Below are 26,662 nucleotides of genomic sequence, written 5' to 3' on the forward strand. Positions count from 1 at the left end.
CAGCCCCTGAAGCTCTCTGACTCACTCATTAACCTGCTGCTGTGGACGTCATTTCAGGTCTTCAGCCCTCTCTCTCTCGCTCTCTCTCTCTCTCTCTCTCACTTTCTCACACACACACACACACACACACACACACACACACACACACACACACACTTTAATTTGCAAAAGCACAATATCACTCTTATTCTGTTCTCCCACTTCTCTCTCTTTCTCTGTCATTGCTTTTGTGTGCTCTTTCTATTGAACTCTCCTGCACTCTCTCTCTCTCTCTCTCTCTCTATCACACTGTCTGCCTTTCTGTTGGTCTGTCATCCTGCCTGCCTGTCTGTCTGTCTGTTTCTGTTTGTCTGTCCTTCTGTGTGCCTGTCTGTCTGCCTTACTGTCTGGCTGTTTGTCTGCATGTATGCCATTCTGTCTGTCTGTCTTTTTCTCTGTCTGCTTTCCTTTCTGTATGTCTGCCCTTATGTTCCTCTGGCTTTATGTGCATCTCTCTCTCTCTCTCTCTCTCTCTCTCTCTCTCTCTCTCATCTTTTTCTCTCTCTTTTGTCAGGATTAGGGCGATTCTCTCAGCGTTGGCTAATCTTCAGATTTCATTTCGGTCAATCTCTTTGTACATTTATCTTGAATCTGATCTCATAAGTTGTTTGCCCTGATATTACAAACTGAATTCAGCAGGGATCAGACAGTTCCAGCTAATGAAGTCTGACTAGGTCTTTTTCAAAGAAGGCTGTGTGTGTGTGTGTGTGTGCGCTCACGCTCAGGTTTCAGGAGATTAGCATTGCAGTCGATATTTCAAATGTGTGAACAGCGCGCTCGCTCTCTCTCTTTCAGAGCACGGTTCATCGCTCAGTAAATGCGCTGTAGGATCCGTGCTTAGCATTTATCAAACCTGGAATCCTAGTCATCGGATTATTATCATTATTATTTTTTATAGCTTTTAAACATCCTCTGCATTTAGTCTCCATTTGCTGTTATAATAAGCTCCACACTTCTGGGAAGATGTTCCACTAGATATTGTGGAGATTTGTCCTCCTTCAGCCACAAGGGGATTAGTCAAGTCAGGTACTGATGTAGGGCTTGTTTAGGGTGGGATAGTCGGGTGTCCCAATACTTTTCAACGTTGGAGATTTGATCCTCCCAAAAAAAAAAATCGCCCGCAATGAGTTTAATTTAAAAGTAAAAAGCCGCATCATTAAAAACGCTTCATTGTGCAACGTTATCGCTATTATGATTTTTAAATTACGCTCTTAGCTTTCATCTATTAGTTAGGGGGGAAAAAAAGCAAAAATGACGAGAAGAATGTGGTTTTTTTTTTTTTTTTTTTTGGTAAACTGAATCCTGAGCTGTTATGATGTAATAAAAACAATTTGACAGGTTGAGATTTTTTGGGCAGTTCGTAGCTCTGACGTCTGCAGCTCATGAAAACGGAGATTGCATTACCCCTGGAGCTGATGTAAGCGAGCAGTGAAACAGTTCCTCAGGCGGTTGTTGAGTTGATTCCCTCACAGGGCTGGTAATGAAATGGAGCCATTATCCCACATCATCCGCCTCATGTGTTCCTCAGGCCATGAACAATTAGGAGGGACTGATGGATCGGTCAGGAAGCACGAGGGTTGGATCAGCGTGTGTTCATGAAACCATGAAACACAGTGTTTATTTAAATAGAATAATATATTAACATAAACCCCATTAATCGGGGGTTTATTTTCTCTCTTGTCAATCACCAATTATATTATATGGACAAAAGTATTGGGACACTTGATGACTTTAGTCCTATTTGGTTCTTCACCAAACTGTTCCCCCAAACATGAATGCCATAGGGTGAGGTAGGATTGAATTTTACCTTCACGTGAGTCCCAAAACGTGTTCATGATGATGCCCACATGCACAACGCCGGTTTCATGAAGATACGCTTTACATGGAAGATCTCCTGTTCTAGAGCTCCAACCCAGCTTTACCTTTGAGATGACTTGTAATGCTGACAAAATCTGGTGGAACATCTTCCCAGAAGAGTGGAGGTTCTTATACCAGCAAGCGGAGATTACATGTGGTATGGGATGTTCAAATAATGACATAAGAAGCTTATGGTCAGATGTCCACCCACATTTTGTCCATATATTGTGTTTAGAGATCCACTGAATTAATATATATTTGGGTCTATAAAAGAACAGTGAAGGAATGAATTGGATTTGCAGCACAGAAAAGGAAACGAGGAATAAGTTAATCGGTTACAGTTAATCAAATCGGTTACGATACTTTTGATCTGGTTATGGTTACACACATAAAGGAGCGAAACATCCTCGAACTGAACTTCATGAGACGGAACAACATGCCTGTGTTGTTTTTGTTGTGTTTGACACTGGAGACACCTTCCATGGAAGTTATAGGAACAAACGTCTCCTTACAGAAATGATTAAATTTTCTGAACTGCTTAGACCAGGTACATTTGATATACAAGTTCCTGCAGGGGTGCTGTTACTATAGCAACATGCGCCGGCGTTTCTGAAAACCAAACCAATCAGGTTTGAACATTTGGAGAGCGCTTGGCAAATCGAAGGTCCTCGAACGTACTGTTGTCCACTTACAAGCGGACGAATCGATGTATTGGGTTTTGGAATAGAAACGCCACTGGGTTTTTTCTTCAGCTTTTATCCAGAATGAAGTAAGAATGAGAGAGAGAGAGAGAGAGAGAGGGTCCTTGTTGAGAGTACTGACTAAACGTAAGGACGGTTTGACTAGAAAGACTAGAAAGATTTTCGGCCTTCGCCAGCCGAACCCTTTATTTTGTCAGTTTAACGTTTTTTAATTTTTATTACAAAACCCGTGTCCTCCAGTCCTGTCCCACGCCTCGTCACGGCGTCGTCACGTGTCTGTTTAATTACAGAATCGTTCTTCTAATCTGTTTCAGAGCATCATTCAGCTTCAGGCGCATCGTTTGTTTTTCGCTGTTTCCGCCCCCCTTCTGGCCCCGTCGCCTTTTTGTTTCAATTCTGGGGGGAAAAAATGCACCGTGCTCTCATATTATCTGGATGTGCGTGCATAATTAGATTGTGTTTCTTTATGAGAATCATTAGTGTGATAGGTGCGGGGTTGTTATGGCTTTATTTTATGCCCCGTGATCTCGGGAGAGAGTCGACGCTAATGCAGAAGAAATGAGACGATCACTCAAGCCCGGGCTCGGCCCTCACTGCCGAACAAACTCCAAGCGGTGGGTTTCTTTTTTTTTTCCTCCTCAAATGAAAATGGAATAAACAAACAAATGAAACGATAATCAAGGAGATTTACAGGTGAGCGGAAAAAGGGAAACGTCTCGTTTGTTTAAAACCAATTGTCCTTCTGATTACATGAAAACATGGATATTACGTTTGAAGCTTCAGGATAGTCTGTGTTTTTGTGTACCGTACAGTAAATCAGCACCGATGATTAGATTTGGTTTGGTATTTCGACGTATTTCCTGTGGAAACATCAAATAACTCACCACACCCAAAGCAGTAGCCTAGAAAATTAGCGAAATACCGTATTGACAAAAGTTTGTGGACACCTTGCCATAAGCGTTTAAACACGTTTGGTCTCCTTTTGATGTTATGATAAGCTCCACTCTTCTGGGAAGATGTTCCACTAGATTTTGTGGAGATTTGTGCTTCTTTAGGCTGTTAGTAAAGTCAGGGACTGATGTAGGTGAGGTGAGGAGGCCTGAGGTGACGTCAGCGTTCACATTCATTCATTCATGTTCAATAGGGTTGAGCGTCAGAGGTCTATAACACAGGAGATCTTCCACTCCAACACTCCAAGTGTAAAGCAGATCAGAATTCCGATTCAGAATCATCTTTGTTGCCAAGTATCATGGGTTGCATGGACAAGGAATTTGTCGTGGTGTGGCTTGTGCTTTAAAAATATGAAAAACTATATTAAAAAAACAATGCAATATAAATAATGCAATAATAAAGATATACATCGACAATACAGTTTGTGCAGTGGATGTAAAGTACAGTAGTGTAGTGCAATTCATGTTTAATAAAGTGAGGCAGTGAAATGATTATTTTGTATATTTTTATTTTTGTTTTGTTTTGTCACCAAGACAAGTTTGAAGTGCAAACATATTTGGCAGTAAAGTTCATTCCCCCCGAATAAGTCTACAGTACAGGGTTTTAAATTTTTGTTGAATTGTGTTAATGTAACACAATATAGTAATATAGTAGTCTTTGTTGAATTGTTAATGGAACACAGTACAGTAATATATAATACTTGTTGTTAAATTGTGTTAATGTAACACAATATAATATAGTAGTATTTGTTGAATTGTGTAAATGTAACACAATACAGCAATATAGTCGTTCTTGTTGAATTGTGTAAATATAACACAATTCAGTAATATAGCCGTTCTTGTTGAATTGTGTAAATATAACACAATTCAGTAATATAGTCGTTCTTGTTGAATTGTGTAAATGTAACACAATTGAGTAATATAGTCATTCTTGTTGAATTGTGTAAATGTAACACAATACAGTAATATAGTCGTTCTTGTTGAATTGTGTAAATGTAACACAATTCAGTAATATAGTCGTTCTTGTTGAATTGTGTAAATGTAACACAATACAGTAATATAGTCGTATTTGTTGAATTGTGTAAATGTAACACAATACAGTAATATAAAAGCATTTGTTGAATTGTGTAAATGTAACACAGTTGTATAGTAGTCCTTATTAAATTGTATTAATTTACCACCTCATATCACACACATCTTCATGATCACGTTTGTGGAGCTGCTATGGGCACAAGAACATTGTCATGCTGGAACAGGTTCTGGTCTCCTAGTCCAAGTGAAAGGAAAAGTTCCTGCCACCACATCCAGAGATGTTCTAAACAATCTAAAACCTTATGGTAACAGTTTGGGGAAGAACCTCATATGGCTGGGAAAATCAGGTGTCCGTATAGTGAATGTAGAACAGCAGCGAGTTTATTACATTCGGGCGACTTTTTTAATGAGGATCAAATCCGAGACGTAGAGGTGCCATGCTCTTTTGGAACGTCGAGCCGAGGTTGACCACCTATGGCGCAGAGGGGAAACACTTCATGATGGAGAGAATATGAATTTCACTGATAAAGAAGTCCTGGTAGGGTATAAAGATTTTGAAACAAGCAGTGTTTAAAGAAGGGAAAGGTGTTTGAAGAATCTAAACACAGATGCTACTAATGAGCTGCTACTGCAGAACAGGACCCACAACCGAGATCCACATGCTGGAAAGCTTATAATTGGACGGACACAAGACCAGTAAAGGATGAGTCGTCAAAGTGGTAATCAAAAACTGTCGCAATAAAAAAATTCGAGAAGATCTCTAATATATGTGTTTGTCATTCTGTGTCTATCATCAAGTTCTTAATCATTTAATATTTTAGGGATCAGGCAATAATTTCAAAGCTGCTTTCATTCATTAGAATTCTAGCAGTACACTGCAGTACTTAATCTTTATATTCAATTAAATTCAGAACAGGTTTATTTACGCCGCAGAACACTTTCGACAGCTCGTTTTAAAGCAGACACTCGAGATAAACAGACAGAGGGAGGGAGAGCGGAGCTGAAGGCGTTAAGGATGGTATAATACCCAGAGGTGTTCAGTCTTAACAAAAAAAAATGGCTTCAATTCACCAAGCGATTACTGGATGAGAGAAAGCCTTTTGTTAGCATTTACATCGTCCTGTGTCCTTCCAGTATTTATTTCTGCAGATTTGTTAGTTTCAGTCCCTTTGGTGTATTAATCCCAGTCTTTAGTTATTAGACTCTGTAAATCCCAGTATCAGTTGTGTATTATTCCAAGTCTTCATTTCTTAGGTTCTGTTGGTCCCCGTCCCAATGCTGTATTAGTCCCAGTCTTACATTTTAATGTTTTGTTACTCTTAATAATGCATTATTCCTAGTCTTAAATTATTAAGCTTCATTAGTCCTAGTCCCAATGGTGTATTAATCCCAGTCTTTAGTTATTATACTCTGCTAGTCTCAGTCTCAATGTTGTATTAGTCCTAGTCTTCATTTATTAGACTCTATCTAGACTCTAGTAATAGTCGCAATAGTTTATACAGTATGTCTTAAGCTTAAGCTCTGTTAGTCTTAGTCCCAATAGTGTATTAGTCCCAGTTTTTAGTTCTTTCACTTCGTTAGTCTCAGTCCCAATAGTGTATTGGTCCCAGTTTTAGTTCTTAGACTCTGGCTCTGTTAGTCTCTTTCCCAATGCAATATTAGTCCTAGTCTTTAGTTGTTTGACTCTTAGTCTCAGTCCCAATGGTGTATTAGTTCCAGTTTTTAGTTTTTAGACTCTGTTTGTCCCAATAGTGTATTAGTTCCAATCTTTATTTCTTAAAATCTGTTAATCCCCATACTTAATTATTTCTACTCTGAAATTATTGTGCTCGATTAGTCCTAATCCCAATGGTGTATATCCCCCAGTATTAAGTTTTTAGACTATGTTAATCTCAGTCCTAATGGTGTATTTGTCCCAGTCTTTGAATTTTTGGCTTCGTTAGTTCCAATCTTTCATCTTTAGCCCTGTTACATCTCGAGTTTAGTTCTTAGGTTTTGTTAGTTTTTTTGGTCCAAGTTCTTTGATCTTAAGACTTAATTCCATGGTTTTTGTTTTGTTTTAGTCATATTCTTTTAGCTGCTTCTACCAGTCTTTAGTTCTTAGGCTCTATTTGCCACACTTCTTGATCATGTGGCTTTGTTAGTCCCAAACTTCAAGCTTTAGCCTTCAGGGTCTTGACTTTTTTAGTCTCAATCTTCAACCAGTTCAGTCTTGGGCTTTCTTGGTCTCACAGTGTTTTTTTAGTTAGTCCCAGAGTTAGTCTTGGTTGTTGTTAAGCTCTGACTCATAATGAATACCAGCTAAAAGGTTGTAGATTCGTTCTTGTTTAGTCTGAAGAAGTCTTTAAGACCTTTCTAGTTAGCAGTTGGTCTTTTCGAATATTAAGATCATGAGCAGGTTTATAGGCTGTTATTTGACCTGTATTCAGTGTGAGATAATATATGATGGATTGAGTGGCTCGTGTTGTGAAGCTGTGAAGTCTCTTGTTGCCCGGCGGTGTTGTGTAGAAGACAGCAGACACTTAATTCTCTCTTTTTCCTTCGCTTTGGCGGTTTGCCTTTACTCTATAAAGGTTATTCTCTCCTGGCTTTTATGCTCTTTCATGTTGGCACAGCAGTCACACCTTTCTCTGTACCAGACAGACCCCCCTCTTTTCTCTTTCCTCTGGTCCCAGTTTCTGAATGTGCCTTTCTTCTGAATGGTTTACGGCGCCTCCTCTCTTGTTTGTCTTGTTTCCATTGTAAGAGAATGACTGAAAGGTTAACAGCAGCCTATTAGACTGTAATGGACGCCATACCGACTCCTTATGTAAGACCTACACTTATACACACACACACACACACACACAAACCGAATGGTGTGTTTGGTGTTTTTCAGGGTTCCTTTATGGATCCAGTGGTTTCTGTGTACTTCCCCTGTGAGGTCCTTTGAGACAGTCCAGGCAAAATTATGTAGGATAATTGAAAGAAATTGTGAAAAATCTTTCCATATATCTGTAAGAACCTGTGGGAGTAGTCTCTCGACTCACACGCTAAAAAAAAAACTAAATATTCAGTAAATGCTAACCGTCTGGATAAATGATGCATGTTTGAATGTACACAGTGGACGGTGAGGGTATTTTGAGTGTTTTTCAGTCCCAGTAAAGGAGGCATGTCCTCTGTATTTTTCCTGTAAATGAGACATGTCCTGTGTATTTTTCAGTCTCTGTGAGAGGTGGACTTGCATCTGTCTCAGTCCTCTGTATCGATGTGGCCGTGAAGGAGCCTCTATCAGTTTGTTTTCTGGCCATTGAAGCCCAATTAAAGATAAAAATTATCTAATTATTATAAGTTGCATATTGTTGGTGGGGATTTTTTCTTTTATTTTATTAAGAATTAATACATGCATTAGGTATAAAAAAAAAAGTAGTGATGACTTTACAGAAGGGAGGATTCCGATAGATTTTAATAAACACTTTCAGACTTTCAAAAGTGTTTCGAGTCGCAGGTTTTTGTTGCAAACCGATGCAAAAGCTGAATCATCTATTATTCTGTAGCGCTTTGGGTTTTTTTATTGTCTCATCTCTGTAGGTAATAAATATTGCAAAAATACACACCTCAGCAACCTGAAAACAGTGCTTACATTTCAATGTTTCCGTCCCAGTACTAAGCGCTGAAGCCATTTCTACAAATTCGAACGAATATTTTACGAACAAATCCAAATGCGCACCGACAATGAACCAGAAGAGTGTGGAAAGGCAGAGGTCCGTGCAGACTGGAAAATGAGAGGAAGAGAAAAACAAGGAGGCTGCTACATTAGTCATTCTTCCTCTGCACAATGACATATGTTAATAACATAACGCGAGGTGATTATTGAGCGAGGGAAGATAAACATGAACTGAAAGTGAAGCGAGACATGCTGAAAGGCTGCCTGAAAACGCTCTTCCTCCGGCTCCTCTTCAATCTCTCGCCTAGTTACGCATTTTCCGGGATAAAAAGTAATCAGTAACAGTGCCTTCAGTCTTCCTTTCTGTTTTAGAAACATCCAGTTGAAATTTCAGAGCCGTGCGATTACTGTATGCTGAGGTTAGCCGAGTCAAACTCACGTTATTTGGTCTGTATTTCATAATTATACACGTTTGAACATTATCTCAACATATTAACACGTTTCCTTTGGCAGAAAGAAAGGGGGCGGGGCTTCCAGAGAGCATCACCTGTTACAAAACACAGCTGTCGCCATTCCAGATTCATATAGTGATTGGATTGGATTGGATTTTTGTGTATTATTTTGGAAAATTGTATGATTCATTTGAGACGTTTTATTATTAATATTATTTGGATCTGACCATATTTGCTGACAGATGGGACATGGATCATAGATGATATGCGACGCTCATACGTGCAAAGATTAGACATGGACAGATGAGACGTGGACATGAACAGATGGGACACAGAGGTTCGAGCGCCGCAATGATTTCTCTCGAGCAGGTTTTTTCATTTCGGAATACGTGCAGGCTTTTATGTAGAGCGTGTATTAAAAAAATAAATAAATATAATAAGTGTGTGTAAAAATGCTGAGAAAACAGAACTCCACTTCAAACTCAACAAGGAAAAGTGTCACACTGATCAGGAAGGCACTTCTGTCTCACTCCTGCTATAGACGGATTTCTGCGCAGACCTGCGTTTAGACCAGGAGTGATGGAACAAGTCAATATTTCCACTGCAGATTATTTTGCGCTTTATATTCGAATGGTTATATGCACAAGTCAGTAGTGAGCTTATAAGTCTCTCTGTCTCTCTTTTTCTCTCTCTGGAGTGGATTTGAGAGTCTCTGGCAACCTTGAGAAGTTGGAACTCAGTTTTACCCCATAGTTGTGCACATTTGTTTCTCAAAGGTTTCTCATTTATATAATTTGTCTGTCCATGTCTGACTGTGCCCCCTTTTTTCCTGAACCAACAGTCTGTCTCCATGTCTCATCTGTCCCTGTCCCATCTGACAGTGTCTCATCTGTCTGGGACCCATCTGTCAGTGTTATTTGTTTGCCATTTGACCGGTTTGTTTGTGTTCCTGTCTCATCTGTCCTGTCTCCTCTATTTGTGTCTCCTCTGTTTGTGACCCATTGGCCTGTGTCCTTGTCTCATCTATGTGTCCGTCATTTGTCTGCCCGTGACCCATGTGTTTGTGTCCTACCTGTCCTGTGTCTCATCTGTCTGCGTCAGTTATATGTTGGCTCATGACCCCTGTGTCCATGTCCCAGCTGTCCATCTGTCCGTGAGACATCTGGCAGTGTCCCAACTGTCCGTATCTTATGTTTGTGAGTTTTCTGTCCATGTCCTTGTCAAATCTGTCCATGGTCATTATTGGTCTGACCTGTCTGTCTATGTCTCATCTGTCTGTGACCCATCCTGTCTCCTCTGTCCATGGACCTCCTCCAACGTCTTTATAATGTTGGGCTACGTTTATTTTCCTTTTTTCTATTTCCTTTTTTTCTCCCTTCCAAACGTGGGCACTTTTTTTCTTTTCCCCTTTTTCAGCTGAAGCTTGGTGGTGATATCCTGCTTTAATTAATCATCCATTTGACACGGTAGCACATTTCCCATCCTGCTTTATGATCGGGTCATTTAGCATGTGCGGTAAAAACCGATCTCGGCAGACTTCCTGTCCGTCAGCGTGTTTTCTTATCGGAAAGAGATATTGTAATGTTTAAATCGCTTTTTTTTTTCCGCCAACCAAACTTCCATTAAAGCGGCCGTGCTTTCGCGGAGGGCCAGAGATCACCACCGGCTTGGCGATTTGTTCTGCTTAAATGCACCTCTTAAACCTGATAATTAGGTAGCGGGTTGTCTCCAGAGTCTTAATCACCTGTACTGCCAGATCTGGAACTCGGACGCATAATATATTCAGCCCGCTTCAGGAGCGTACTGGCCGTATTAATACCCAAGTCTGTGATCGTGTCTGGATGCAGCAGGAATGCGTAATGGCGTTGGATACAGGAAGTGATCCATCATGCTGTCGTTATGGTTACGGTGTGCATTAAGTAACTGATACTGTAATTATTTGCATCTCGGACAGAAAACATGAGGCAGTTGTTGAAACAGGATGGCAGTTAGCTGAAGAATCCGACCAGAACCTTGCAGCAGCACCTACTTTCAGTGAAATAGGGTGTTAGCAATCTTTCTCTGCCTCGCCTGGTTTTTGTCTAGAAGGTAGACACGTTATTGATCTCTTTTCAAGAGGACTAATGTGGCACTTGCACTCAGTCTTTTACTTTGTTTCATGGACAGAAGACGTTTTTGTCTTATTAAATACGTAAAGTTGAATAAAAGAGAGGCTGGGCAGAGAACCTGGACCTACAGTAGCTTACGTACCCACTCAATTCACCTGGGGTGAGCAGAAAAGCATCCTGACAGCATGTAGACCCTTAAGGCCTTTGAACTTGCGCTAGACTCTGCCAAATGCTGTGAATAGGAGCAGAACAGCCAGATTGAATGGAGCTGCCCGGAAAGCAACATTAACTTAAGTAATCACTCTTTACCTCCGTAATGAGCAGAAAAGCATCCGCATGGCATGTAGCATGCATGCAGCATGTAGAGCCTTGATGCTGGTGGGCTACAACAGCATCAGACCACATCTTGTAGTAGTGAGAGGTCAGAGGAGGATGGCCTGATAATGGGTAACAGTAACTCAAATAACCGCTCTCTACATCCACGGTCAACAGAAAAGCATTCACATGGCGTGTAGAACCTTGAGGCGAGTTGGCTACAGCCACGTCAGGCCACAGGTAGGACTACAGTGGGCAAAGGATAAAAAAACACTGGACTGTGGTCTTTTCCCAGGCTTCAGTTGTCTAGTTTGGGTAAGTGTGTTTCCATGATTACCTCAGATAGCTGTTTTTTTTTTCTATGGCAGGAGTGGAACCCGATGTGGCCTCTGAATGCTGCTGTATCTCCCCTGTATCTGCTCAGCCACCCCGAGATTCGATGATGTGCTTTTTGGAGATGCTTTTCAGCTCACCATGGTTGTAAAGAGTGCTCATTCGAGTTACTGTTGACTTGTCAGTTCCCTCTGGACCCTCTGCAGATTCTCTTTTCATATGATGTTTTGTTGGCATCGTTCTATCAGTCAGAAACTGTAACAAATATCCCTCCCACAACCAGAATCCCACAAACCGCACTTTTTCTTCATGCTGATTTTTGATCCGAAGCCATCAGTCTATTTATGGGATTTTTGTATTTTTACATTTTTTTTGCATTGCGCTACTGCCTCGCAACTGCCCGACGAGTGTACCAGAGTGTGGTTCCTGATAAACCACAGACCAAGTGTATGCTCAAGAAGGAACCACTAGAAGCGTATTCACGCCTAAACTCTTTGTAAAGGTGAAAAATGCACGTGTTAAGAAACGCCGCCGCACTTGTCCCTCGCAGGAACGCTCTAACGCAATAACAAGCCTTGCGAAAAATCCATTATCTCGAGCGTTTCTATTTCCCACGCTTCCTACACAGCCTCCGCTTTCGAGTTGCTTGGGCGAGCGGGGTGATTTATTACCGGAACCTACAGGACGACGTGATCGAGGTCGCCTTTGGCTAACGTTGTTTGCTTTTCAGCCAATTCTTTTTGCCTTTAATACAGCTGACTGTGCAGAAACCATGAGCCATCTTTCTTCTACTAATTCAGACTCGAGACTCTGTATGTGCATATAAACAGCATCATGTACGCTTCAGATTTAATATCAAAGTGGGATGAGACGGTTTCTAAATGCAGCGGTGGACAAATGTAAATGTCAATCGTTACTGTACTTGAGTAGCTTTTTCATGTAGCTGTACTTTACTGCAGTATTTTCATTTGAGGAGACTTTTACTTTTTCACTCGACTACGTTTTCCGAAATCAGTTCATTCTTTTTGTTGAAATAGTTGAAAACTTTTCTCAAGCACGCAGCAAGCCACCAATCAGGGCAGGCAAAGACGGGCCCGGATGTATTAGACTTTAAGAGTGGGAAGTATGCCGAAAAATGTTTGAAAAATGTAGCCGAGGCCAGCTTTACTTAGCATTATATCAGCTTATGCTAATATCATAGCATTATTTATTAGTAATTATTAATAGTAGTTATTAGTCAGTTCAACAGCAAGCAGATCATTTAGAGAGGAATAAATGATGGAAGACACTCCAGACCCGAACTCCTCACAACACACGTGACCTCATTTACGTGATTTTTTTTTTTTTTTTTTCCGTTTTTTTTTAAGTAGTTGAAAAGAAGGTTTTGGGCTCGTGATCATTGTAATTAAAATCAATCAGCGTTTGACTCATTAATATCGTTTAATAGAAGAGTAACATTCCAGTCTTTACACATAAACTAAGGTGATTAAGTAAAGAGTCTTGTGATAAAAATGATAATTGGATCGTTATAGCCGTAATAAATCATAGTTCTTTGGATACTTAAGTACATTTGAAGGTTTTTGTACTTTTGAAAGTGTAAAGGGACACTTGTATCCATGTCAGATTGGATAGTAATGTAAATGACTGTAGATGTAATAAAAATCTCCAGCACTCTAAACCTGCCGCTTCTCCAATTTTAAGCCAGAAACTGAGCGATCTAATTTCAATCATTATAATATAATTGGCCAAATTTGCAAACTGGAGCGATTTTGCACTCGGATATCATTGATTTCCTATTTAATGCGCCAAATGAAGTCCAATTTTCGGCACAGATTTCTAACGTCAAATCGGTCTAATCAGGTAATGTTTATTTGAAGTTTCCTGTCGGATGCACTTAGTTTGTGGACCCCGAATTCCAGAAAAGTCATTATTCAGAATAAGAACCGATGGTGTATAGTGACGGAATATGCGAGGGTAAGCTCAGGAAAGCATGTTCTCATTCTTTCCTTTTTGCGGCTCCGATCGATGTTTAGCGAACAGGCAGCGAACACCTCTGGGTGTCGGCAGAGAAATCAAAACTAAAGTCCGGGTTCAACTCAATCACACAAAGCAGGCACTTAAAAAAAAACTAGGGGAAAAAAAGCCCTCAGGCTTTGCGCCGTAAGCAACACGGATCGATAATTAATTTTATGTTCGATTTCTCCAGAATCCAGTAGTAGTCTAGAACTGGGGGAAAAAGTGTTTATAGACCGTTCTTTAGAGAATCTGCTTCATGAAAGCGTCAGTTCCTGATCAAGATTTCATTATCGTTTTTGGGGGGATTTACAGGAATGCTGATGAAAAATTATTCATTTGATTGTGAGTTGTGAGTGAAGAGAAGGAAATGATAACAGGAGGGCCAAAGGGGTGCCCCGTTAATACACAGAATGGTGCGGAAAACAAAAACCATTCACTGGTTAACATTAGACAGCTAAAGACAAGGTAACTCAGATACAACCAAACAAAATTGTCGAAGGAAACAGGAGATTATTATGGAAACTCTGCTAAACTGGACAATTCAAGAAGACAAAAGTCCAGGGTCTTTGTTTGGATCGTCTACCCACTGTAGCCCCAAATATGACATGATGCTGCTGTAGCCAATTGGCCTTAACATTCTCGTCGGGATGCTTTTCTCCTTACCACGGATGTACAGAGTGTTTATATGGGTTAAAGTAGACCCTTAAACCACTCTGATGATTGGAACCCAGTGGAGGATGAGGAGAATTAAACCAGCCTCAGCCTCAGCTGTGTCTCATCAGCATTCTGTTTGAGTGTCCCAATGCGGTGTGGTTCTTTTCCCTGTGTGCATTACAGCCAGTGTTTATGTTCTCGTTTCTCCACGAAACCTGCACTCGCATTCGCCGCCTACATTAGGTACTTGACTAGTAGTTTTTGAGAAAAGTCGCATCACATATGGATTCGAGAAGCAGATGGTTGCTCCGCCCTCAGACTAATAAAACATTCATACGCCTTTCGGCGGTGAATATTTACATAGTAATGATTTATATCGGTTCTCGTATTTCTCTCCCTCTTTCTCTCGGAGGCGTAAATACGTTCCACTGAACGAACTGCCGAATGGAGTTCTCCCCCGATCCACGATAGTCATTAATGACCCGTCATTAATTGTGGCCTTTTATGAACCATTTTCAGCTCGGCTTCAGGTGCAGAAACGTGAAGAGCATGGAGGAAATGAGTGCAAAGTCACGTTTTATTACGCCAATACACGTTTACGTCGGGGGGAAAAATATCAGTGCAATCTACCAAATGTGATGTTTGATATCCCGATCTTATATATATCTTTGTATCAGGGGTGTTAAACCCCGATGTTCACAGGAAGATGTCTTTTGGCACACTGACTTATAAAGGTCGGTGCTCCCTGCGACTGTGCGTGTAGCCTCGTGCTGCCATCTGCTGGCTTGCACGTAGCCTTTAAACCACTCTGATTCTTCATAGCTCGATGCAGTCAATGTAGCCGATGCCGAAACAAGGAAGTTGATCAACTGTAAGCATTTTTACAGCTATAAGAAGGAAATGTTAATGTAAGCTGTAGGAGCGTGTGAAATCACTGCTCTGCTGAAAAGTGAACTCGTCCGGATTCAGGGGATTTTCCAGACTCGTTTTCCCGAGCGTATAAATAGCTCTCCTTTTGTGACGCTCGTCTGCCGGTTTGTCTGCTTTGGTTCCCTGATGCCAGTTTAGTTCCTCTACGCAAGTTTGCGTCGCTGTTTTTTTTTTTTTTTTTACCTTCTTGTGCCGAAGCCCGAGTTTTTGCCTTTTTTGTTTATGTATCGAGGATTTATTTTTGGGTTTGGACTTTTTCCTCTGGGTTTTTGTGGAATTATGATAGCTTTATTCCTTTTTTCTTCACGTGCCTCGTTCTCTCAATAAAGATCAGACTTTTCTCCAGCCCCTTGTTTGTCTCTGCATGGGGGTTCACCTGCAGACAAAACTGTGCAGTACAAACAACAAGCGAAACACAATTCTTTTAAAAATGTTTTCAATGCCACCGCAACAGAGGTACGTTTTTACACGTTTCTTCGTTCATTTGACTTTTTTTCAAACCCCACGCTCAGCATGAGAATTTGCGAACTCTCCATGATATTCTCAATAATTGGATTTTTGCGTATCGTTTAAACAACAATCGCGGTATAATTAGCTGTCGGAAAGTTCCGACACTGGAGACCTTTTAAAAAAAAAAAAAAAACTCCAAATCTTTATAGAAATGTCAGGACCATCGTTCCCTTTCATCAACTCCCTTTTCTCCTTCGATTAAGTTGTTTCTATAGACAAGCTAAAGCATTAGAACCTCATAGACCGGATATAATAACGGGTTTGGAGTAATATATGGGTGATACAGAAATCCGAACGAGAGAAAGGTTTGTCTTTCATACAGAATCACAATCATGTCATAATAATCGACACCGGTTATATTTTTCACTTTGAAGGCTTCTGGTGTGAATCTTTTTTATTTATTTTTTATTAAAGCGTTGCACAGAATTCAGCTTCGGTGCACTTCGACACACAGATTTGTGCGTTTGACCTGTCGGGTGACGGCTTTGAAGAGAGAGCGCTCTTTCAAATGCAACACAAAAGATCCAAAAGAGAGTGTTCATTTTATTAGCGGACGATTACAAAAACGGACTTCCTGACCAGACAGTAAATTATATAAATGGGAAATAAAAAAAAAACCAGGCGGCACCGAGACAAAACCGTACCAAGTGGAGACACGTTGTGTAGACCCTGTAATTATCTCTTACTTCTGCGCTTCCATGGTTTGTGGTTGGCGAACGTTCGCTAGCCTCGAGGTTTAAAAGCCCTCGCTCAGATCAGCGTATGAATTTTAGAGCCGTTGATATTAGCATGACGTAGCGGCGTTAACGCTCATAGTACAGGTTTTCTGACTTCTTTAGTCACGTATCTGTAGTTGGAATCACCTGCACTGGGATTGTGGATCGTTCGGGATTGCGCCCCCTGGCTCACGTTGCAGGATATGGTTACAGGATCACATTTTCCTTTTACATATTTATACATACAAAAAAAGCCCATTGTTTTTTATTGTCTATTACAGACCTGGCATTTTACTTCATTGATTCCGTAGTAAAGGTGTAACAGCGATGCTTATTAATGAATGTGATTACATGGCTTTTATTTTGAAGGCCATTATTGTTTTTTTTTTTGCTTATGCATGTCAGCGAATGTGTTGGACAGCTTCTCAAAAATTCGCTCTTAGCCCTCAAATACGTCATTTTTTTATTGATTTTTTTTAATTAGATTTTGAACTTTCCGACCCTCGATTCAAATCAGCCCCGAATTAAATCAAATCAGGGCTGAAACGATTCCTTGAGTAATTCGAATACAAAAAATTCATTATTGCAAATTATTTGTATATCAACTTTAAACTTCAGGCCAACAACATGGTTACAGGTGGATGCACCAGAAATGTTGGATGTTTACCAGAAATAAAGTCGGAGTTATGAGGAATTAAGTCGGAATTGCAAAGAGAAAAAAAAAAGGATTCAGGCCGAAGAAAATGACAAAGTTTTCAACGTTTGGGATCATTTCACACGAAAACATAAAGAAAACATCATCCAGTGCATTTTCTTTTTTTTTTTTTTTTTCAAAATCTTTTAAAAACTGTAATCTGAATTTTTTTATTTACGATTTCTTTTATTATATATTTGTATTTGCATTTTAATGTAATACGGCAATTAAATGGGTTTCATTTTCACAGATATTCTTGTATGCAATTTAAGCAATAAAATGAAATTTTTTCGAAAAAGGAAGCAAATCACTTGTTCATTTTAAGAGACACGTCAAATTTTCTCCTGTATTTTAGTATCGCGCTTTAATAAAGAACATGTACTTCTTATCCAATTACTCGATTAATCATTGGAATGATCGGTAGAATCCTCGATTACTAAAATAATCGATAGCTGCAGCTCTAAATCAAATCATGACCAAATTCAGTTGTTACACAAGAAGTTTTTGGGATTGGATATTTTAAGTAGGTGATACTATCAATCAACCAATCAATCAATCAACTTATCAATCAGTCAATTAATCAATCAACCAATCAATCAGTTAATCAGTTTCTTAACCAATCAGTCGATTGATAAATGAATAGTGTCATGTTTCTGCAATAGAATTTATGTCTGATTTTCCATTGAATCTTCTGTAGATACATTATACAGCCAGAAATATTGGGACACCCGACTTCTCCGGACACACATGATTCCCCAAACCGTCACAATACAATTGTGTGGGATGTTTTTTTTCGGATTCCTTCGGATGAACTACGAGACCCAAACCCGTTCCAGCATGACGATGTCAAAGTGAACAAAACCAGCTCGATGAAAATCTGCTTTATATGGGCTGGAGTGGAAGATCTCCTGCGTTCTAGATCTCTGACCCTCAACCCTATTCAACATGAATGAATTGGAAAGCTGACTGCAACCTCAGGCCTCCTCACCTCACCTACATCACTTTACTTACACCCTTGTAGCTGAAAGATACTCGCACAAATATCCACAATATCTAGTAGAACATCTTCCCAGAAGGTTATTATAAGAGCAAATGGGGACTATATGTAGAATGGGATGTTCTAAAAGAGCATACGGATCTGATAGTCAGGTGTCCACTAACTTTGCTTGACTTAATCTTCTTACTCTGTACCTGTAATCAAACTAATAAAATGTCCAAGGTCAGAATCAGGTGTGTGTGTGTATGTGTGTGTGAGACATCAGTTTAGATTTATGTCTCGGGTCTGCGCTCATGAGGTCAGTATTAAATCCAGTCCTATACATCTTAATTTTCTTCTACGTTTATTTATTTTTTTTTATTCCATCTGACCTTTGTGTATCCTTCACAGAATGCCAAGCAGGTAAACCTATTTTTCCACCTGCCCCAGAATCCTAACCATTTAATCGCTCCTTTATTCACTCGCTCGCTCCGACTCGTTTCATTTCATTCGCTTTTCCCACTTAAGCCCGGGCGCGAGCCGTTTCTCCACATTGCTATTCATTCGTTTTCAGTGCGCCGCCAATTGGCACGGGCTCGACCTGCCTTTCTTTCTCTTATTGATCGTTTACTGAAGAACCATCCTGATCCCTCGCCTGCCCTCCACCTTCATCTTCACCTCCTCTAACCTTTTAACTGCTCTCTTTCTCTCTCTCAACGAATCTCTCGTTGTACCTCTGTTTGTTTGCGCCTGCGGGTCACGTGGCTCTTTGGTCTGATCGTATTAGCAAATTGTTTTTTTTTTAGGGTTTAAAGGGTGAATCATGGGACCTGAACATCCTGCACACACACAAAAGAAGAGCATGTGATTGACTCCATTCGAACCTCCAGCAAGATGTGTTTGGCTCTTTTGATTGATTCAGACAGTGGAGATTAAGAAGGTTTGTTTGCGAGCGTGTATGAGATGCACGATCGCGCAACTTCACGCAGCTCTTCTACCGCAGCTCATTAGCATGCTTTACTTCTGAAGATGAACTTCTTCTGAAGATGTTTCTGTTGATGAAATCCAACACAAACTGGTTGTGATTTTGGAGCTATAAAGAGGCTTGTTGTTCGCTAATGTGCACCAGGGGTCTTTAGACTTTGCACGCTGATGCCATTTTGAGGTAACGTGTCTCCACAAACATTATGCACGTCACATATTACACCACCGAGGATTACTCGACTCATACTAAACTCGACGGTTAGATTCGTGTGTGTGTGTGTGTGTGTGTGTGTGTGTGTGTGTGTGTACAGCGCAACATGAAAAACAATCCAAAGTTACAGAATCCATTACAGAATCTCCCAGGCATTGGTATATATTTCATTTCCTGCTTTCATAACAGTTTCTGTGTAGCTCCCAGATCATGGTTTTTATTTACAGGCTGTATATAAACTTATTGGGAGAAAACCTCCAATTGGATGTGAAATCAGACATCGAGCACCCCCGCCCCATATAACCAAAATGGCACGATCTGCTTTTAATAACACCTCTGCGAAGACTAGACTGTGAGATTTGTAGTCGAATCAGACTTCTACTATCGAAGCATCGGATCTTCGAGGCCACAGAGTTCTGATCACGTGACCAGTCTGTGGAGAAGACGCCATATTTTACATGGGTAAAGGCTGCTTTTTCTCTTTGTTCTCCTCCATTGCTGTCTCCCTCTTCATTATCACCATTGGTTGTTTAGTTTTTGTTTAGTTTTTTTATACCTGCTTCACCGAAGAAACCTTTAGGGCGGAAATGTTTCCTGAAATTGTGCCGCATATTATTTTGAATAGTGGCTCTTTTAGAAATATTACACTCTTTTTTTTTTGCGGAATGTTCCAGCGACCTGGTAGCAACTAGCGATGGGTCAATGAGCGATTCGTTCGTTGTGAACGAGTCTTTAATGTGAGTCCGAAGAACGCGTCGTGTCAAACGGCGATAAAGGATTCCAACTGCTGAAGAGTCCTGGGTCTTCTTTGGCATATTTTTTATTTCAGGATGCACCAAATATTTTCCAATTGATGAACGCGTAGCAGCTATGAAGCCATGCTGTTGTCACAGATGCAGCACGTGGTTTAGCATCGGGGTTCAGCATTCTTCATCTTCCTCCTGTTACTCTTCTTTAATTTCCTCTTCTTTTTCTTTTTCTCCTTTTTTTCCCCCTTCTCCTCTTCTTTCTCTTCTGGATATAAAAGCTAGTAAAAATTAAGGTTTCGAATGAAGAATGGAGAACATAAAGTTGCTTTTTTCCAGTACAAAAAAAAAGTACAAATATTTGGTACAAAATGTTTATAATTTTAGTATTCAGCTTCCAAAATTAGCATTTACTATTTCTTTTATTATAATTTTTTTTATAAAAAAAAATATACATACATTTTTCTTTTTATTCATTGAATTGTTTTGACACAGGTTTGAAATTTTCTATTTTTAACCTAGAAACCTTTTCCCCCCCAAAATGCCCCAGCGCTTTTAAAGTGTGCAGCAATTTTATTCTCATTCCTATTCATTTTTTTTTTTTTTTTTTAATACATCAGACTGCTTTTATTTATGAAGCTTTCGATTGATTTGTTTCATTATTCATGAATGAATTCATATTAAACATCGATTTGGCTGCGTAGTCATGTGAGCCCCGCTACATCACCGTGTTTTTTTCCCAGAGCGAATATCACGCCGTGAGAAAACATAAACACACACACACACACACACACACACACACACACACACACACACACAAATAATCGATAGCAAACGAACAGAGGTGAGGGGTCATATCGATTCCCGTGGCTGGATGCTCAGTATAGAGAGATAAGATTTCTCTTTAAATCTCATTCTGTCAATTCACTAATACAAAATTCCAGCACTCTGTGTGTGTGTGTGTGTGTGTGTGTGTGTGTGTGTGTGTGTGGCGTTCATACAGCTATATTTCCGACGCTCCATGTGACAGCCGTATAGGAGTGTGTGCGAGCTCAGTGTTTGCCAGCGATGCAGTGCGAAATGCGCAATGCAGCGATGAAATGTCCGGCCTGCCAGCTGGGGTGAGAGTCGCCTGAGTCACCTGTTCTTCATTCACGCCGAACTGCACGGCCTGAGTGAGAGCCGGCAACCAAATCAGTGACCTCAGTGACCTGATTATTGTGATAATAATATCAATATTATTACAGATAACAATGTTAATCGTTTCCTCCTTGTCTTTCGGCTGCTCCCTTTAGGGGTCGCCACAGCGTGTCATCCGTCCCCGTAACACCCCCCCCTGTCCTACACATCTGCCTCCTTCCAATTAAACCACCTGCATGTCTTTATCATCATAATAGTAATAATAATAATACTTGGGGTCAAAAGCTGCAAGGTTTCTGTTGAACGCATGATTAAATATCCCATCAGTCCATTTGTTTTTGGTATATACAGCAGCGTATGGACACAGGTATTGGGACACTTCCTGACCACATGTGGTTCTTTCTCAGACTGTTGTTATAACAGTAGATGGAGATGGAAAATGGAATGAGAAAAAAAAAAAATCTGATCCTTAGGCGTCCACAAACTTTTGCCCATTTTGCGTGTATACCATATTCGGTCTGAATACTCGACTGCGATCGGACAGACGGTGCGTATCGAATGACGCTGAACGCGCAGGTCAGTTTAATCGGCGTTCCGAATGAACGCGTTACAATATTAATAGTGGTAACCATAGCAACATGCAGCTGGAGTTTCATAGCGTGACAGATGTGGCGAACATTTCCTGATGACTTTATTGTGAAGGGGGTTCATGTGGTTCACGGTGGTTTTGGATAATTGGGTAGAGGCACGAAGAAGAAAAGGTTCAAACGAAAAATGGAAGGAAAAGCGGCACCAGGAGTTAACACCAGCAGCTGCGCTAGTACTATAGATATGCCTTTCTCTCTCTCTCTCTCTCTCGCTCTCTCTCGCTCTCATATTCTCTCTCTCTCTCTCTCTCTCTCTCATATTCTCTCTCTCTCTCTCATATTCTCTCTCTCTTTCTCTCATATTCATTCTCTCTCTCTCTCTCTCTCATATTCCTTCCTCTCTCTCTCTCTCTCTCTCTCATATTCTCTCTCTCTCTCTCTCTCTCATATTCCCTCCCCTCTCTCTCTCTCTCTCTCTCTCCTCTCTCTCATATTCCCTCCCTCCTCGCTCTCTCTCTATCTTTCTCTCTCTCATATTCCCTCCCTCTCTCTCTCTCTCTCTCAAATATTTAATTAAATAAATGTAACTGTATGGCACTCCTTTATCCATGTTTGATTCTGTTTAGCTTGTCTTTCTCTCTCTCTCTCTCTCTCTCTCTCTCTCTCTCTCTCTTTTATTGGCAAAAATTGTACATTTTGAATTTCCAAAACCATGTTACAAAAACAAATATTACAAAAAAAAAGTTTAAAAAGAAAAAAGTACGTGCATTTAGTCGAGAATTAATCAATGGAAAATACTTAAATGTGTATTAAAACAGACAAAATGCAGTTTAAACAAATATTTACAAAACAAACGCAAAATATACGTTAAAGAAACAGAACAAAGCAACATTACACTGTAATTTACAGTAATGTGTTTATCTACATTTAGTAGAAGCATCAGATCAGAGCAGATTCAGTGCTTTTGAGGGAAATCCTGCAATTCTTCATAGCGATGTCATCGTTTGCAGGCGATCACTACGCAAACGCTGCACGTTCTCGTGAGACTTAAGCTCCGCCCACAGCATGCCTCCAGGAGAACTCTCTTTTAGAAATCTGATTGGACTAAAACCTCTTTGGCGATATGAAGGATGCGATGCTACTTTACCGGAACTGCATGTCCTTTTTAAATGTAAGATGAAAGGGGTTAAAATTAGCGCTTATTAATGTGTTACGTTGATTTTTATTTTTTTTCCCCCGATGACCGCACACCTCTTTAATCACAGTTCATTACACTGCTGTATGTGTTTCAGCATGAAAATGGAAATAATTTTTTTCCAAATAATTCGAAGACGAATTGGCCGCCAAGCAGCCCGGTTTGTGCTTCGGCGTTTTCTTGATGGAACATCGCGTTGCACTCGTTCTATCGCTCTGAGACCGTCTGAGAAATCGGACTTAATCCACTGCGCTTATCGATTGCGTCAGGAGGTTTAATCGGGATTAGTACAATCCATGATCTCTCCGACTTCCCTTCCAGTCTCGAACACACATGCACACACTCTTTCAAAACAAATAGTTTTGTTTTGTTTCTTGTAATAATTTTTTACATTATTGTAAACCAACCCGCTATGATTAAAGGTCCTGAGCTCGGAATTCGCTCCGCACACCAGCGTAAACCGAACCCATGTACCTGGATTTTGTCGATCGGAGGACTTTCGCTGTCTGGGTTGTACTTGTGTTGATGCGCTAACTTTTAACTTTGTACGCCTTCCACCCCACAGCTGTTAGTCAGCCTACATCTCAATAATACACACGATGTACATTTATAGCTTGCTGGAGCTGGTGGTATATAATAATGGGCTTGCATAAGCAGCGTGGTATGTTTTTCTCTTTTGTGTGCGTCTTCGATTGTTTCGATTTCTGCACCGCTCCAGGTGAGGATGGAGTTATATCATCGGAAACTTTGACGAGGTTCCAGTGCAACTCGAGAAAGATTTATTCCTGTTTATATCATTTTGTTTTTTTATTATTAATTAATTAATTACAGGATGACAGGATGTTGACGCGAGTAGGGTGGAAATTTCCGGGTAAATTTCCCAAAAGTTTTTATGTGAACGTCATCTGGGGAAATTGGGAAATATTCCAAGTTGGAAACTTACCAGGAATTTATTATAAATTTGGGGAAATTTGTTAAAAATGTACTATTTACCTTTTGGTAATAATCTGACATGCATGCAAACTAATACAGATTTTAAATTGAGATTTTTTATTTAATTGTTAGTATCACTTTGTTGCACAGTAGCTCACACACACAGCACAAAGTTTTGTGTAATATTTGCGGGGTTTTTTTTGGACGTTATTTTGTGTGCAGGATTCAAGAAATGATGTATAATGAATGAATGCACGGTGCATGTAGGGGCGTGGCCTCAATAACCTTGCAGTGAATCTGCTGAGTGCTTGTGAGTGATGGATGTGCAGGTAGAAATTAAACTGGAATTACATAAGATTTGGGTGTTTTAACCAAAATTATCCTGCAAGACTTTTTTTCCAACTACATTTAAGTTCCCTGTAATTGCTTAACCGGTAATTTAGAAAATTCCCAGTTAATTAGGTCCCGTTCTTAATTTCCAATTTCAAATATTCCTGGAATTTTGAATTGGCAGTGTGGGAAAATAATGCTAATTAGGCATGAGCCAAAAAAACATTTAAACAACTGATTCCCACTTTGATTTCTGCAAAAGTATTTGGACACCCGACTTTTCCGGCCATATGTGGTTCTTCACTGAACTGTTACCACAAAGTCGTAACTTTACACTCATATCATGGCATGTGATATACGTAGATTGTACTTTGTAGAAGAAAAAAGTCGGACAGATGGGACACCCGCACTTCAGTCCCCCATTTCATTCTGTTTCCTGTTATCACTTATACTATAGCAGCTATAAACGGCCTTTCCCTTTCTCTCCTTCTAATGAAGCTCAATAAAATTTAACTCAGACATGCAGAATGTCTCGTCATATCACCGAGGGCATAGAAAGCACAACCTGCACAAGCCTTTTCTGTTCTGAACGCCTGAAAACATCAGTCGCACTGGAGACTCCTTCCACGAAAAGGTAAATGAACGCCCAACACAACTTTACAACATAATACACCAGAGCAGCAACTAGAAATTGTAGCATTTTTCCCGTGGGATCCCTAAACGTTCTCATTGGCACGTTTTTAAAGTGACTGTTGCCATAGAAACGAGTGCATTACAGCTGTTTGAATCAGCACCTTCTGTCCAATCAGAATCGATCTATAGACTTACATTCTGAAAAACAAAAGCGCACGCATTACATTTAATTGAAATCTGCATGTTGAGTAAAAGAAAAAAAAAATTCAAAGGCATCTGATTTTTTGTTTGTTTTTTTGTAATAAAAGAGAATAAACACACAGGGGAAAAAACAAAACGGTAAAAGAGGTCAAACATTATTTTTGACAGCTTGCATCATCACTCCGTTCCAAGTACCCACTTTTCCTCCCACGTAGCTCACGCTCGGGTTCCACGTGTACGGTGTGGTTTGCGCTCGCATGATAAAACTAATATGCCGTGACTCCAGGACGCGAAATGGAATCCTTTAATACCGGAACAGTGTTTTCGCCAATTTTGCGTTCAATTGAGTACGAATGCATTTCAGAAGCCATTACGAGTGTAATGTTCCCAGAAATGTGGACTGACCTGACACCTAACACATATTACATCCCCCCCCAGTTTGGTTGGTCAGTTGGTTGCCTGGTTACAGAGCAAATCCTTACACATGACAGAATATTAGATAAGATCAGGGAAATATTTCTCTCGACTTGCATTGTGAACTCTGTTTGCAACTACGAGGCTGCGTATGGTGCAGAGGAAACAGTGGTGTACAACACGGAGTCTGTTCACGTGACGGAAAAGAAAACAGCCCAAGCCACCTCCGGATCTGATCCTCACGTTGTCCTCCTCACTGTAGGTGGCAGCGGTGGACAATAACGGGGTAATTGTAATTCGTTACAGGTCCTTTAGTAGCTTTTTCGCATCTCTACTTCACTGAAGTGGTTCCATTCGAGTAGACTTTTACTGTAACTTCACTACATTTTAATTATTTGACTTTTTACTCAGCTACATTTTGCAAAATCGGTTATTTTTATTCGAGTGGATAAAATCTTTACTGCTCAAACAGGCAGCAAGTCACCAATTGGAGTGGAGTGAAAAAGGTGCATCGCAGGAAGACGGACAAGGACGTACAATACTTAAGACCAAGATGAAACTGTTGGGCCCTTGAGCAAGGCCCTTATCCCTCTACTGGTCAGTGGTATGAATGCACATTTTGGCCTTTCAGATTAGATCCAGCTCAGATCATTGCCCATTTTTTCCCGCTTCCTACACAACTTTGAGAACGGATTATTTTACACTCGTGGATGCCACTGTAAGGAGATGATCGGCGTTATTTGCTGATGTTCTGACTGAACCGTGTTGGTAACTGTTGTAGCCGTAGACAGTCTGGACGTCTGAACTTTGCCGGTCGCTATACAGCAGATCTGTTGTTACTGACGTCTCGTTTGTCCTTTAAGGCTTCGTTAATTGTCGTCACTGAAGCAATAGAGTCCATCGTTTCAAATCTCTGCTGCCTGCTACGGCCTCAGTGAGCGATTCGCTTGATAAAGGACTTTATTTTTATTATATCTGCTATAAACCGGAAAAATCCATAAGAGGTGTTTATTTATTTGTCTTGGCAGAGCTTGTGCCAACTCGGCCCATAGAGGGAAGCAAATCTACTCAGCGGTTCTTCGGAACTATTTGTTTATTGATTTTTTTTTTTTTTATCTCAAGATATGACATTCAATATCCTGATAGGTGTGGCTTCTGGCAGGATTCCCACCACCCCCATAAATATACAGGTAACTTAAATAAAAGTGTTGCAGGTTTTTTTTTTTTTTTTTGTTTTTATTAACAACATCTCAGTGCAGTTAAATAATCAGTGCATTTTTTTAATCAGTGCTGCTAACGAGGCCACTTATTATTACGCAGGCGCATCTGACACACCGAACCGTGCATGTACGTTCTGCT

General features: G+C 40.3%; 1 protein-coding gene across 5 annotated transcripts in view; it reads left to right on the plus strand.

The window, feature by feature from the left end:
* gpat2 (glycerol-3-phosphate acyltransferase 2, mitochondrial) overlaps positions 1 to 26,662 on the plus strand; it is a 130,296-nt gene that overhangs the window by 61,126 nt on the left and 42,508 nt on the right. The window contains exons 1-2 of one of the 5 annotated variants that reach the window (XM_046871041.1): positions 23,127 to 23,510; positions 24,554 to 24,689. The exons of 3 other annotated variants lie outside the window; for them this stretch is intronic. The gene's annotated coding sequence lies outside the window, so the exon portion shown is untranslated. Of the gene's footprint in view, positions 1 to 23,126; positions 23,511 to 24,439; positions 24,690 to 26,662 lie in introns of those variants that run through there. One more of the 5 variants, XM_046871042.1, reaches the window with a different exon arrangement.

The sequence above is a fragment of the Silurus meridionalis genome, chromosome 17, assembly GCF_014805685.1.
Source record: "Silurus meridionalis isolate SWU-2019-XX chromosome 17, ASM1480568v1, whole genome shotgun sequence".
Lineage (NCBI taxonomy): Eukaryota > Metazoa > Chordata > Actinopteri > Siluriformes > Siluridae > Silurus > Silurus meridionalis.